Source organism: Peromyscus leucopus, chromosome 9 (assembly GCF_004664715.2).
Source record: "Peromyscus leucopus breed LL Stock chromosome 9, UCI_PerLeu_2.1, whole genome shotgun sequence".
Classification (NCBI taxonomy): Eukaryota; Metazoa; Chordata; class Mammalia; order Rodentia; family Cricetidae; genus Peromyscus; species Peromyscus leucopus.
In genome coordinates this window covers 112869516-112885522 of record NC_051070.1, presented here as the reverse complement: position 1 = coordinate 112885522, position 16007 = coordinate 112869516, and the positions used below count along the sequence as shown (strand labels likewise).

General features: G+C 43.7%; 1 protein-coding gene across 25 annotated transcripts in view; it reads left to right on the top strand.

The window, feature by feature from the left end:
- The window catches only part of Erc2 (ELKS/RAB6-interacting/CAST family member 2), an 893602-nt gene that overhangs the window by 168851 nt on the left and 708744 nt on the right, over nucleotides 1-16007 (top strand). The window lies entirely within an intron of this gene.

Below are 16007 nucleotides of genomic sequence, written 5' to 3'. Positions count from 1 at the left end.
GACTTCTGATTCAGAAAAATGAATACTTTGAAAAATCAAGACGTTTGGTAAAAGGCCTGTCAGCAATTAGCTACATTTTATTTCCCTAGCTTTTGAGAGGTTTTTCTAGTCAGAAGACACATTTTCTGTCTTTTTTTTTCCTTCTTCCTTAAGATGATTAGACTTGTAGTCCTGGAAATATTGGCAGTTAGCACAGATGGCTGCAGTTCTTTCAGGAGTGGTGAGTACTGGGATGATAACTTCTGTGGATTCGAGAGGGTGTGGAGGGGAGGTATTCCCTGACTCTGTGATGCATCTGACAAATCCATCGTCAAAGTTTGGAGCCAGTGAGGACTTCTTGGCCTGATGAACATGCGCAGGTGGGCTGGTGAGCTGACTTACCAGGTGCTGGCCCTTCCCGTCCAGCTGGGCTCCCCGAGTTCAATCTCTCAGACCCACATGGCGGACACGGTGGTAGAAAAGTTGTTTTCTAGCCCTGACCCTGCCGATATGCTGTGCCCTGTAGGCCCCCTGTGGTGAGTTGGATGAGAACGCCATAGGTTCAGAGTTTGAATATTTGGTTTAGGAAGTATGTCACTGGGGACAGACGGTGAGGTGGCACAGCCATCGGCCAGTTTCAGTTTGCTGCTCTGCTTCATGCCTGGGGTTGAAGATTTGAGCTCTCAGCTTTCTAGTCCAGTAGCCATGCCTGCTTCCAGCCACCCTTCCACACTGTGACAGCCGTGGACTCGTCTCCCTTTGGAACTGTAAGCCTAAATAAAACCTTCCTTCTGTAAAATTGTCTTCATCATAGCGATAGAAAGGTAACTCATGCACCTCCCTTACAAATGTTTTTTTAAATCAGACTTTCTCCTTGTTTTTTTTTTTTTTCTTTTTCTATTAAGATTTTGCTTATTTGTTGACATATCAGGCCTATACAATGAGTGCTTTAAACACCGGTAGCTGCTTTGAAGGGACTTACCTGAAAAAGAGCCTGCTCGTGTGTGTTCAGGTCAGTTTACAAAACTTTTCTATGTGGTAGTTGTTGCATGTTTCCCCATCAGGTCATCAGGTCAGCTCAGGACACAGTCAAGAGGAGATCTTCAAACTCCTCCAACTGGCCTGTGTCTCTGGAGCAGCCAGGTCTCTGGGTGGGGTCCCTACTTGAGCATTTTCAGCATTAGGGGAAGCCCCTGTGTATTGCTTCCTTCCTGTAGCCCAGAGTTGTTCAGTCTCATGACATTTAGGGCAGGAAAGTTCCTCACGGAGAGGGCCATGGTTAGCAGCATCTAGGGGAGGCGTGAGAGTGTGGCACTTCACCTACTAGATCAAGTAACAGCTGCATCCTCAGCTTCAAATTCTGAAGAAGACACCACCACTGAAACGTGGCACCCGACATGGCAAAGCACTCCGGAAGGCCAGAGCAGTTGTGAGCCGATACATTCTTCTGGTGGCTGGCCTAGGCCTGGGAAAAGTGCATAATTTCCCAGGCAAGGTTCTGGAAACTTCAAGGAAGGGTAAACCGCAAACACCATATTGTAAGGGCAGGGGACTGAAGTAGGAAACAGATGTGCTGAGTGGCGGGGGTGGGGTGGGGGGATTGAGCATGGAAAGTAACCGGAGTAGGGAAGGGGGGTGGTGGGCAGGCTTGGAAAGGAGGAAGAGAGAAGACATTGGATTGAGAGGCCCTGCCCTAGTAGATGTCTTAGAAAAGACATCTAAGGCAGGGATGGAGGGGGCATCTTAGAGATACCAAGTAGGAAAGTTTGTATTCAGTGAAAATAAAAGGGATTTGACTCTCAGGAGCATTTATGGAGGCAGTCACGGATCCAAGAAAACACATAATCCTCAATTTCTGATTACCAGACTCTCCCCATTAATTGGCAGTTTATTTTATATTAAGGGTTGTTGTCTCTGCTTTCCTCAAGCTGGCTTCGAGTCTCCCTTTCTGCTTTTTAAGTAAATATTTCTCTACATGGGCTTGCTCTACCCCCAGTACCACCAAGCTTCGGAATCAGTTTTGAGTGCGGCGGTTTTATCACGTGGAAATGTACTGCAGATGTTCAGAATTACCTTTCCTTTCTCCTCTTTAAAACATTATGACCACACATGCTTTGCTCTAAATACTATTAAGTATTTTTATTATTGCTATTTTAAAAAACCTTGCCTCAGGCAGAGTCCTACCACAGCTTAAGTAAAGGTATGTATCAAAGCAGCAGTGACTGGGACTGTGCTACATTAATATCGGAACTCATGCATGCTTTTGAATGTGTCGGAAACTTAAATGTTGACCCACTTGACCAGGTTCTCTGGTTTTAGAGAACTCTTTTCCTTTCCTTCACCCTAAACCATATATGGTTTTGTTCACTCTCCCCCTTCCTGGACAAACACACTAGTTTTCTCTAGGCTAGAGACGTCCTCTGTTTTCTGCATGTATTTTTAAACTCAGCCTGGTCACATAATGAAGTTGGCAAGGAACTGATCTGCCAGCATGAACTCATTAGTACATGGTTTTAACAGCTACTAATGGAGCAGAGTTCTATTTATTTATTTATTTTTTTGCAGAGAATATCTTAGATTTGTAGAAGGGTTTCTGTATTCAAGTGCCCCATACTCTGCTGGTCATTTGTCAAGGAAATGCTTCAATACTTAATATAGCTCCAGTTTGCAGAGATTAGCTGCCACTCAAAGCTCAACTTCTGTTAGGTTTATTATTATCTATTACTGTTATTTTATTTATTTCTCTTGGGCAGCCTTAGACATATTTCTCTAAAGAATTCTGTGCCCACTCTCTGCAACTCTATTTTTTTTTTAAAGAATCAAATTTTGTGTGTCTGTGTGTGTGTGGTTTGTATAGTGCCCATGCAGTCTAGAGGAGGGTGTTAGATCTACTTGGAAATGGAGTTAAAGGTGGTTCTGAGATGCCCACTGTGGGTGCTGGGAAGAGAGTTCTGGTATTCTGCAAGAGCAGTGAATATACTCTTAACCACTCAGCCATTGACTCCTGTTAATACCTAGTGCAATTCTTTAACTGTTCAAGTCTGGCATCAAGAGCTTCCTTTTAAACTATGTATACTTTTTTAGTGTGCTGGGAATTAACCCTGGTTTAGACAAGGATATTTGGGACATTGCTTTTTTACATCGATATCTAAACTGGAATACACTGTGAGATGATTTTCTTTAAAGGGAGGAAGAGGTTTGTCATTCTAGCAGAGGCCACACAGAGAGAGTTGCAATCTAATTGTGCCTTAGCAGAAATGGCTCTGGATGTTGGTGTTGAACCTATATTCCCAGCCATGTTCTTCCAGGTGGGGTGGTCTCTATTGAAGTTCTTTCACAATGCATGTCAAGCTTTAGACTGTTTTAAAGGCCTCGACCTTAGCTGTTTTAAAAAGCAGAATACCACATGGTGCCTGGGTCCCAGCCAGTTGCACATTTGAAACTTGAGACGCCTTTAAAAGGCTGCCAGGCACAGGCTCGGTGGGCATCATTAGGATTCCTCGGAAGCAGTGTGGAGAGGTAGAATGATAGTGGGCGTTTGGTGGAGACTTAAAGGTGATGCATTGAGAGTGCTGACATTTGGCATGTCCCATTAGAGGGGCCATGGAACCCTCGCAGAACTCACTGATCTCTGCTTTGCTAGGCTGTGGTTGTCTTTGCATACACACCCACTCCTCGACTTGTCCTCCCGTGGACATTTATGTCTTGCATAGAAGACTTGAGGAGTGTGTTCAAAGTGATTGTGTTTCCGGATATGCCCTCACCTGAGGAGACTCACTGGGCTTGGTGTATAGCTAAGAGAGGCTCATGCAGTCTCATTTTGGAAAGTCCCATTGTTAATAGCAACAATATCCTCATCGCTAGCACCACAGCTGAATGGAAAATGCTCTAGGTACAGGCAGGTAGCTGAGTGCTGTGCTCAGCTGCTCCCCAGAACAATGGTGTGAGGTGTAGGTGTTGACATTTCCCTATTGTTTAATCAGGGCAGTAAAGTAACTTTCCTAGGACCTCACAGGGGCCATGGCCCATGAAGTGAGAAACTGTACCATCTCCCGTTGTGTGGCAGTCAAAATTACTCCTAGCCGTTTCTCCCTGTACAGTTCTTCTCCTCTCTGGTTTGTTTTCTTTGAGCTTTTCCCCCCTAATATATTTCTCATCTGGTTTCTGTTATAATGCCGTTTAAAATTGTACTCTTTCTTCCAGTGTTTTGATTTTTTCCTCTCTCGTTTTAACCGGAACCATTTTCTTGCCTTTGTGTTTCCTCTGTATTGTTTTAGGGGTTAACCTTGTTGCCACATTCCAAGTCGCCATTCAGCACTTTGATTAGCAACCTGAAATTTGTAAAGCACTTCTAACCTGGTACAATGTGAATCAGCATGCTTCTCCACTTCCTGTCGAAGAGTAGGATAGGGCCCGCCCACCTCTACAAATGTTATTTGTGTTTCCTTGAAGAAAGGCGAGGAAGGATGTCAGTTGGCCTGCAAAGCTAGGCTCTTCTCCCTTTCCAAACTACCGCCTTTTCTCTTCAGGCATTTTCCTTTCCTCCTGGCATTTTACAGGTCACTTGTTGGGGTCCAGGTGTTTGTACTGATCTGCAAAAACTCAAGGGTGACCTCTCTACCATCTTGGTCTTACTTTGCATTTGCTTATAGACATTACTATATTGTGTGGTAAGTATCTGTATAGGGCTTGGTAAACTGACTTGAATATGACATGTTTACCTCATGTCTGCTTCATAGTAGGTGCTCAGCAAGTGTTGGTTTACTGTTATTTAGCATACATATACTTGTTTCCTCTCAAGGCAATTCCCTGAGAACAGGAAACACCTTTTACTCATTTAATAAATCTCCAGCACCCTGCTCATGGTTCTTTATAATTATTGACATGTATCTGTCTCCTGGAAACATTCTGTACAGCATATGAACAGACATGTGTCTTATACATCTTTAATGTCAGACACTAAGTGGTAGCTTATTGTAAAAACATAGGAAGAATGCATTCCCTGGCCTTTCTTAGCTTCCGGAGGCCAATGGCATGGCTTGGCTCATGGTCCACCCCATATTCAAGCGAACACTGAAACATCTTCATGCATCACTGAACCTCATTTATTCTACAGCTTCTCTATACACCTTATATTCAAATTTTTAAATTCTTGAGAATTTCATATATAAATACTGTTTTACATGATTTCCAACACTTCCTCTCTCCCTCTAACTCCTTATGTCCTTTTTCCCACTCCCTTTAAAGTCTGTCTGTTCCCACTATCATCCCCTTAATGCTTCTGGATATCTTCTTTAATTGTTGTTACATATGTATTGCATTCGTACATACACATATATGCATAAATGCACCCAGCTGAGTCCATTTAGTATTGCTCAGATGTGTCCTGCATTTAGAAATGACTGATTGGGATTGTATTAGGCCCTACCCCTACATGAAGAGCTATGGGTAATTAATGGGTTCTGAGAGAGGGAGAAACAGTCTTTCACATGCTTTTGGATCTGTCTGAGTTTCCTTCCCGTTGCTCTTACCTTTGTCTGACTCAGTTCTTCCAGTTTGGCACTACTTGTAATTTATTCCCATACGCTATTAGGACCATTGGAGAGAAACATTAATCTGTTCTTTGAGTAGCCTCCATTGACTAGAGAATGATGTTCAGACTCTGAGAAGAGATATAGGCCTTTCCAAGCTCCTCTGCTCCCGTTTTCTCTCTCCTTGCTTCCTAGTTGTTCAGACTCTGGCTTTCTTGAACATCAACTCTCTGGTCTCTGTGTCTGTGCTGGTGAGCTTCCCCTGCAGCCTTGGCTCCCTTCTTCCTCTGTGTAGAAGAGAAGATTGTTGTCACTGCCGTCAACATAGCTCGAGTTTTTCATTTATGTATGTCTGATGCTATTTTAAACTGTTGATATGTAGTAACTCAGGGATTTAATCTTTACCATAGCCCCAATGAAGATAAGCCTATCGATATCACCTTGTTACGGGCAAAGAATCTGTGTCCCAGTCAGGGTGGTTACAAGGCTGTCTCTTGTGTGCATACAGGGAGTGCTAGGGTGGGGAGAGGGTCGTTTAGCATAGTTTTCCGGATCCAGGTCCATCAACCCAGGTTTTCTCCAAAGCTGGTTACCATGCCAGTCCCCTTAACACTATGGCCATCAATTAGGAATTGGTTTTAAAAGTCTATGGGACTTCATGAGGTAGCATTAAGGGGATGATAGTGGGAACAGATAGACAGGAATTGGAGAGGTTGCTTTGAAATAGGTTTCCCAGCGATGATTATAGAAAAAGAGGAGGGCAGAAGAATCAGAGAGAAACTGTGCTTAGGAAGAGAAAGGCAATAAAAGGAAGGAACACAGTGATGGGAATAGAAGGAAGTATGTGGAGAGGAATGAGAAACCAGAAAGCTGAATCTGCCAGGACAGAGAGTTCATTGATTGACTTACTTGTTTTATGGGGTTTGTAGGTCTACAAGGGGATACTGCAATGACAGAGACTTTGCCAGGGGCTTTGCATTCAGATGAGTCTTAGGGCTGCATGTCTCTGTTCTTGACAAGTTCAGTTGCAGATAGGCAGGAAGACAGACCACTGCATGTAGCTTTGGACCAGCGCAAGTGGCATTTATTCTTATACTCTTTTCTCCTGTAAAATGACAGGAGGTTTCAATCAGCCCTTAATTTATTCAAATGATACTTCTATTTAGTTTTCTTTCTTTTTTTTTTTTTTTTTTTTTTTTTTGGTTTTTCGAGACAGGGTTTCTCTGTGTAGCTTTGCGCCTTTCCTGGAACTCACTTGGTAGCCCAGGCTGGCCTCGAACTCACAGAGATCCGCCTGGCTCTGCCTCCCGAGTGCTGGGATTAAAGGCGTGCGCCACCACCGCCCGGCCTATTTAGTTTTCTTAAAGAATATACTGTAATCAAGCAGGAGGAAATTTAAAGACTGAATTTTAGCCCAAACTATTAAACTGGAACTAATATCTTGATGTTATGAACCTTAAAGATCCAGATGAACAGTTTCAATATTGGGTTTGGGAACTGTGTCGATGAGGATACAAAGTACGGTAGTATCCCAGCAAGCTCCTGACACTGGGTCCTGGTAGCTAGTGCTGCATAATCAGAGACCGCAAAGTCTGAGCAGCTCAGACAGGAAATTAAAACATTTCTATCTAAAAATCTTATCTTTTGCTTTTTCAAGTGACCTCCTGTGTCAGAAAACAAAGACCTAGGCAGAAACGCTAGGTGGTTTGTAATTGGCTGATCTGTTGTCCTCATATATTGAAAGTGTATTTGTAAGGAAATTAAATTCCATGGTGCTCTAGCCATTGGCTACATAATATCAATGCTTCTGTGAGGCTGAAATACAGAGTCACCTTTGGTCTCAGAACCCCAGAGGATTTGACAAAAGTTTAAATGAACTTGTCTTTTCTCTATCAGGCCTTGCCATCTGCAACACTGTTGGTATTCTGGGGTGGCTTCTTGGTTGTGGGTGGGTGCTGCCTTGTGCAGCAACACCCTTGACCTGTGCCCAGAGAGGCCAGTAGAGCATCACTCCTCCAATTATAAGTTGTGTCAATAAAAAAAAAAAAAAAAGGTCTCCGTAGGTTTCCAGAAGTTTCCCCAGGGAACAAAAATCATGCCCTGTTGAGCAACATTGCTCCAAAGCTTTGCTACCAAAAGTTCAACATGCAGCAGAAATGTAGTCTCCTGGGCATTTGCTGAAAAGGTCAATTCAGCCCAGGCCTCTGTCGGAAGAGGCTACACTGTAGCGAGGTCTGCAAGGGACCTGGGGACTTGGAGAAGTTGAGACACAATGATACAGAGCTCCACATTGGGCAGCATGGGGGTCAGAAGCAGAGAGCTTTGGAGTCAGACTTACTGTTCATAGTGGTATGACCTTGAGAAAATTGGTTAACCTCTCCAGGCATGTTTCTTCTTCTACCAGCGGGGACTAAGAAAACCCTTGCGTTGGGAGAATGAAGCATGAATGGAGTGATGCCCTGCCCTCACCAGAGTTTCCACTGGGCTAGTTCCTGCCTTCCCTGGCAGCGGCATATTCATTGGCAGTTCCTTGGAGGGATGAGCTAGCAGGGAAGGAAAGGCTCCGTGTCTGCTTTAGCGCTCCAGAAGTACAGCAGGTCATAAAAAGCCTGTTTACACATTTTTATTTTTGAATCATCTCCTTCCTTCAAGCTGTGGCTATCCTGGTCTGGCGCTCCCATGGCTTTGGAAACTGGGATCCTGGATCTGGAAAACCCATTATCTCGGGCTTTGTGAACTCTTAATGATCTAATTTAAAAGCCAGACTCTAAGGGTGGGAAAGGGGAAGCTGATGGCAGGTAAATGTATTTAGGGAAGAAGTAGCTATGTTGTAAAGTCTATTCCTGTGTCACTGCGACGGGATTTCCAAATGGGCAATTATTTTTACAACCATTACTAAAATGTTTGGTTATACACAGTGAAGATGAACATTTCTGCCTGGGAAATAGGATGGTTGTCCCCCCACCCCCATCTTTATCTTTCTTTCACTGTGTCATTAGCATGCCACAGATATAAGAAGCCCCTTCTTGATTTGCCAAGAGTAGCACAGGTGAGGGTGAACGGCCCCTGAGGGCATGGTCATAGGGGAGCTGACTCCAGCCCCTTGCCTGAGGCGGGTAGCCCCAGTGTCCAGGACAGACCAGCTCAGCTACCACCCAGGGCCACAGCGAGGCCTTAGGTCGGCCCACCCTAGCATCTATCCCATCTAGGACCTGCTGGAGCTCATGAAGGGACTGGTCCTGTGGAACAACACCTGCAGGATCTCTATGACTTGGGGCGGCCATGGGATCTCCCAGAGAGTTCCGGTGAGGATCCAGTGATGATGGTGTACCAGAAACCAGAGGACTTGAACCAGACCAGCGACTCGTTGCAGTGAAAATTTGCTAGAAAAGCTGATAGGACAAAAATGGTCTACAGTAGGGCACACCGAGGCCCCCAATGCCACCAGGACGAAGGAAGAGGTATTGGAGAGACGAGAGAGAAGCAGCAAAGAATCTTGATTTATTTTCCCTGTTTTGTTTGGTTCTTGTTTTTGTTTGCTTGCTTGCTTACTTTGTTTTGTCTTCTTTTGGGGAGGGCATACTTCAAGGGTGAGGGGAGGATATGGGACAACGAAGGTGAGCAGAATTGGGCATGTGAAACTCCCAAAGAGTCAATAAAGAAGTTAAATTAGACACCCCATCCAATGACTGAGGGAACCAGATGCAGAGATCCATGACCAGGCCCCAGGTGTCCAATTGGCAAGAAAGAGGAGGGATTGTATGAGCGAGAATTGTTGAGACTAAGGTTGGAAAAAGCACAGGGACAAATATACAAACGAAAGGAAACACATGAACTATGAACCAATAGCCGAGGAGCCCCCAACTGGATCAGGCCCTCTGGATAAGTGAGACAGTTGATTAGCTTGATCTGTTTGGGAGGCATCCAGACAGTGGGACCGGGTCCTGTCCTCAGTGCATGAAATGGCTGTTTGGAACCTGGGGCTTATACAGGGACACTTGGCTCAGCCTGGGGGGAGGGGACTGGACCTGCCTGGACTGAATCTACCAGGTTGAATGAAATCTTCAGGGGAGTCTTTGCCTGGAGGAGATGGGAATGGGGGGTGGGCTGGGGGGAAGGCGGGGGTGGTGGTGGTGGGAGCGGGGAGAACAAGGGAATCTGTGGCTGATATGTAAAATTAAATTTAATAAATAAATTTAAAAAAAGAAGTTAAATAAAAAAAAAAAAAAGGTAGTCCTGCTAGTATCAGGGCATACTCTAACCTGACTGAGATAATGCTCCTTTTGGTTTTTTGGGTGAAGTTTATTTTAAAATGACATGCTTTGTTTTAGTGTGCTCTTCCCTGGAGAAGACTATGTCTCCCACTCTTCACATTCCTTAGTTGCCTGCAGTTCTTCTCCTGGTGTTGAGGCCTCCTGGGCTCATCACCCCCTCCCCACTTGTCCCTATCCACTTTAGCATGTCTACGGAATGTCTGTTGTTGGTGTCCTTGTTTAGCTGATGCTCAGGCAGTCATATAGGTGAGACTTTATGTGTAGCTTCTGACATTACCAGGAGACACAATGTCACAGCAAACTCCCAGTTCCTCTGGCTCCTGCAACCTTTCCATCTCCTCTTCCACAGTGACCCGTGAGCTTTAGGTGTAGAAGCTGTTGTGTAGATGTACCAGTGGGGACCAGGCTCCACAACTCTGCATTTTTCTTGGCTGTGGTTTCTGTAGTGGTCTCTTTCTATTGCAAAGACAAGTTTCCTTGCTGAGGCATGAGGACTACACTTCTGTGTGTGTATGTGGACAAATGCTTAGGATGTAGTTAGGGACTATGCTGTTTTGTTAGAGTGGTGTTTGGAGGGTCTTCTCCCAAGATCTATGACTTCACTAGTCCTGGGTAGCTGGCTAGGTTTCCAGTACTAGACATGATTTTCCTTATTTTGAGTGTGTGGGGTGTCTCAGGTTCAATTACGGAGCTGTTGGTTACTACCAAGGTGTGTGGGCCACCACTGTACCCTTAGGTTGTCATTTGATGCTGGTGGTTGCTGTGGCTCATAGCTGGGTAGGACTGTTGGTTGCTTTCTTTCAGGTACTGTGAAAGCTAGGACTTAGGGAAGGTTTTCAGGTCAGTTCTAGCTCAGGGGCCTCTCCTCCCTGTCTGAAGTTTTTAGCATGGTGTTTTTAGCAATAGGGTCTTACAAGTAGCATTATACAGACTGAGCAGGTTGTAGTTACGTATTTAGGACTATATATACAAACGTGTGTGTGTGTGTGTGTGTGTGTGTGTGTGTGTGTGTGTGTGTGTGTAACAACAATTAATGAAAAAAGAGGCCATGAATTTGGAAGAGAGCAGGGATGAGTATATGGGAGAGTTTGGAGGGAAGAAAGGGAATGGACAAATGATGAAATTATATTATAATTTCAAAAATAAAATAATGAAAAAATAACATGCAATATAGGTAACAAGCACACACATACATATTCACATACAGTATTTGAATATGGCTTGTCAGAGCAGATTTTATACAGATACCAAGAATAGTCATGTGCCACATAATGATAGTTTAAAGGTCTGTGAGAGAAAGACCACACATATGACAGCAGTTGAGTAAAATTATAACAGTTGAAATGCTTCCGTTACTTAATGATGTCATAGCTGTCAGATGTTTAGCTACATACATCCTTGCCATCCCACTGCGTTGCCTGCAATCTGCTGTGCAGGTTTGTACCCTAGAGCCAACTGACTGTGTCATGGAACTGAGGTGTGTAGCAGACTTTACCACCTAGATTTGTACAAGCACAGTCACCGATAATCACCCAGTGATAAAATCATCTAACATTGCATTTCTGAGAGCATATCCATATCACCTAGTAATGCATGCCTACAGTTTATCTAAAGTGCTGTGATGCTGTAAGTGTGGAGGGACATGATATAGAGCCATTGTGTGGAGTTGTAGATGGGCACTGCATAGCTCTAAGGGATACCATTTATATTATGGCAAGCATAGACTTGCGTATATGTATTAGGACGGTGTGCCAGGAGGTGTCAACACATTCCCTTATTCTAACAAAAATCAGTCAGAGGTAGGGATGCTCTAATAGGTGAAAGTCAAGTGCTTGCACAAGGGGAGTTCCTTTTCTGATTTGTACAGAGGCAATGTAAGCTAGCAGTAGCCCTGGCAATTCAGCTTTCTCTGGGAGTTCTACTTTGCTGTGAAAAATTTTATGCATTATATGATCATATCATTATCCCAGAAGAAAGATGGCCGATAAGATCCAAGAGAAAAATATAATGTATTTTGTGATACCTGAATGTGGAAAAAGAATCTTCCACGAAAGGGATGCTTTTGGACATCCTTGTCATCTTGAAGCTACTGCCAATAGCTGTGTGTCCGCTGCCATCCTTCCCAGGTGGAGAAATCACTGAGGCAGTAGAAGAGGCTTGCCAGCTCGAGTCCAGCCAGCAGCAACTAGAACAGGCAGAAGGACCCAGAAGGCTCAGATGGGCGGGAGATCCGCTGGTACTGGTTTGGGGGTTGGGAGATGGGGGATTATTCTTATGCACGAGGCTGCACTTAGTGTGTGCCTTCTCAGGACTCAGCTTTGTTGTTCACCTAGCTTAGCATTGGCGGTGCGAGCCGCTTTGCTGGCTCATGTAGGGTCTTACGTTCTTGAGGTTTTCCATTGTCGCTTCCATTTTATTCCCTGGAGAGCCGGTAGCTTCACATTGAGCTGCATCTGAATAGTCACTGAATAGAGGACATTAGGTGTGGCAGCATGGGTGCCCCAGTTGGCAGAGGAGGAGAGAGAACGCAGGTGCCGGTGAGGAGCAGATGGAGAAAGTGTGCTTTTTGTTGTTGTTCAACTGATAAACTCTTGGGTCCTTTGTATTGTAGTATTGTATTTGCATGTGCCCCAGTTAGTCATTTTTAGTGGCTTGCAAAGAAGTGTCACCTAGAGGTTGTTGCTGTTTTTTGTTTGTTTGTTTGTTTTCCATTTTTTTTTTGGGTGGAGATATATCATTTTTGTAGCTGTGACTGTAGCAGGATTTTCAATTGAGTGTTAAGTTGTGATTTAAGGGGAAAATAGTTGATGAAATTTGAAAATAATATGCTAAAACTGAATTATATGATTACAGTGTCATAGTGATGATATAATAGTAAGAAATTTTATATGTGTATATATAGATATATAATACATATATATTTTAATGCAACATATTACATAGTTAGTACAACATTTAGTATGGGCCTATTTATAACATTTGGTCATTACCTATAGAACTGACCAAGGAAAGTCACATTGTTTTTGCTTTTATCAATATGGACAGTGAGGCTGAATAGGGTTACCTTCACATTTCTGGGAAGCAGAAGGGATGGGGCTGACTATTTACACTCTCAAGCCCTTATGCATAGTAACTACATTTCTGAGTTTGTACCCAGGAGATATTTGAATGTTGTTGCTTTTTTGTAGAATGTCTGTCTTAGTTCCCTTTGCTGTTGCTGTGATAAAACACCCTGACTAAAGTAATTTAAGGGAGAAAGGACTTGGTTCACGGTCCTCATGCTGGAAATTCGGTGGCAAGAGCTGGAGGGAGCAGTCAGGCAGCTGAGAGAGAGAAATGCATGCTCAGCTCTTTTCTCCATTTTACATAGTCCGAGGTCCCCTGTCCAGGCAATGGTCACAATTGAGATGGGTCTCCCCTAAGCAATTTACACAGTAAACACTCACAGCTTGCCTAGCGCCCCATCTCCCAGATGATTCTAGAATCTCTCAACTTGACAGAGAACACTACCGCAGTGACCAGCCATCCCAGTTGCTTGGTCATGGGCTTTTCCAGAATGTTGGACCACTATGAAAGCCAGAAAAACCTTGGAGGAGCAGGGAGAAGATGGTCGCTGTACTCTTGCATGCTCTGGCAAAGACAAGGTAGGTAAGCATAATGTGGAAATGACTGGACTGCCTCGTTACCCTTCATACCGGTCCTATATTCTGGAAAGTTTGCATTACAGTGTAGTTTTCCTATCAGAAGTTTGTAAAAATGTGTGAAGAGAGTGAGGAGACCTTTGAGGCTGTCTTGTCTGTGATCTTCCTCAAAGTCCTTTTAAGAGATGGAGATGAATTATAGATAAATGCCCAGATATTTATATACCTGATTAGCTGGCAGGAGCCATGTGATCGCAGCTCAGTCTGGGCCACAGCGGTTGCTTTTCAGCCAGATGTCTCCATCTTGGCTTTAATTTGGTAGATTTTAGTAACTTGAGAACTTTCATCCCTCACATAATCATGAATGTGAGCTGTTCCTCTTCTGTTACAAGATGTCAGAAACTCAAGTTGAGTGTTTAGCAGTTATCTACATCCTGGAACTGGAAAAACTGGCGATAAATGTGCTTAGTTTAAAAGGGCAATTTGCTATTGGGAAGCCTCTACTCCTTTGGGAACCACTTTTAGGTCTGATCACCTCCTGCCTGGAGGCCTGGCTATTGACAAGAGGAAGCTTATGTGGTTCGATTTTTGTAAAAATCAAAGTAAATAAATACCTTAAAAAATCTTAATATGGATTTATTTTATTAACATGCCTGCATGCATACATACGTAGACAATTTCAGGGGAAAGGTGGAAAAAGTAAACATTTTTATTATAACTTACTAGTATTTTTAGGGGTTTTGAAAAATTTTTAAATGCTAATTTATTTATTTATTTATTTACTATCCCAATAGCAGTTTCCCCTCCCTCCTCTCCTCCCATTTCCCACCCTCCAAGTCCATTTTTTCTCTGTTTCTGTTCAGAAAGAGGAAAGCCTCCCATGGGTATCAGCAAAAGCATGGCATATCAAGTTGCCATAAAACTAAGCATCCCACCTTGTATTAAGGCTGGGCAAGGCAATCTAATATGGGGGATAGGTTTCCCCAAACCAGCCAGCGTAGAGACTAGAGGTTGCTCTTGTGTGTCTTCCTTGGTTGTTTGCTATCTTGTTCTTTGTGGCATGACTTACTGAACCTAGAGCTCATCAACCTTGACCTTGCTTGACTGGTTGGCCAGCAAGTTCTAGGGAACCACCGGTCTCTACCTCCCCTGTGTCACCATGCCTACCTTTCACATGGTGCTCGGGACCTGAGCTCAGCCTCACATTTGGGTGGCAAGTGCTTTACTGAGTAAGCTACCTTATCATCCTAGTCGGCATCTCTCAGCCCTATTTTTCCTTTGGCTTTATTTAGTGTGCGTCTCACTGAATCTGGGGCTTGCTATTTCAGCCAGAAAGACAGACAAGCTGGCGGACAAACCCCGGAGTCCACCTGCCTCAGACCCTACATATAGATTCCCGCAGCTGGCTTCTCCCTGGTTTCGGAGGGTCAGAGCTTACACAAATGCTTAGGCAGAAAAAACTTACCCACTCAGCCATTCCTAGCCTTCCATCTTAGATGTTTTCCTTTTTTTTCTGGTTATTCCTATGCTGCCAAGGGTCACATCTCACAGTTGACATTATTTGTGTCTCTAGCAATGTCCTCCCATTTGGAGTTTTGTTTGTTAATTTGCTATGGCCTGGACAGGGAGTCATTTCTAAGCTGGCTAGGATGGTTATAGTAGTGATTAAAGTGAAGACTAAGTCATTTCAGCTAGCACTTGGCAGGTATTTGTGGCATCCTGTCTAAATAGCTCCTTGTGAGTTTTGGCACTGGTGAAATAAAGCTTGTGACAATGTGGACTTCAGCTAATGTCAATGACAACTTGACTTTAACAGGGAGCTTAAAAACCTTGATTCTCTCTGTAGACCTGGATATGTAACAGGATTTTATTCAAGTGTTGGGGTCTTGAGTGTTTATATTTTAGTGAAAGTGCCAATACTTTCATTTCCTTTGTTTTCTATCATGCATCTAAAACAACTTCTTTAACTTTAAAAAATTTGTTTATGGCTGGGCAGTGGTGGCACATGCCTTTAATCCCAGCACTCTGGAGTCAGAGCCAGGTGGATCTCTGTGAGTTCGAGGCCAGCCTGGTCTACAGAGCGAGTTGTAGGAAAGGCGCAAAGCTACACAGAGAAACCCTGTCTTGAAAAACCAAAAAAAAAAAAAAAAAAAAAAAAGAAAAGAAAAAGAAAAAGAAGAAAGAAATTAGTTTATATGTTTCTATATTGCGGGGTCTTTGTATGTGTATTGTATATGAATGAATACACACATGGATATGGAAACCAGACGGTGGCTAGTTGGAGTCAGTTCTCTCCTTCCACCAGGTGGGTCCTGGGGACCAAACTCAGGTCCTCAGGCCTGGCAGCGGGCACCTTTACCCACTTGAGTCAGTTCACTGGATTTTTAGTCTTAACAACATGATGTTACTAGAATCAGAGATGGCCTCACATACATAACCAAATTTGAACAAACTCCATAGCATGTTCAAATTCATATTCCTTAGTACTACTAGGAAGTCAGCTGAGGTATTCCTAAATATATAGACATAACCTGCTCAGTCTATATAATGTTAGCTTGTATGCAGATGTTTTCAGTGCCAAC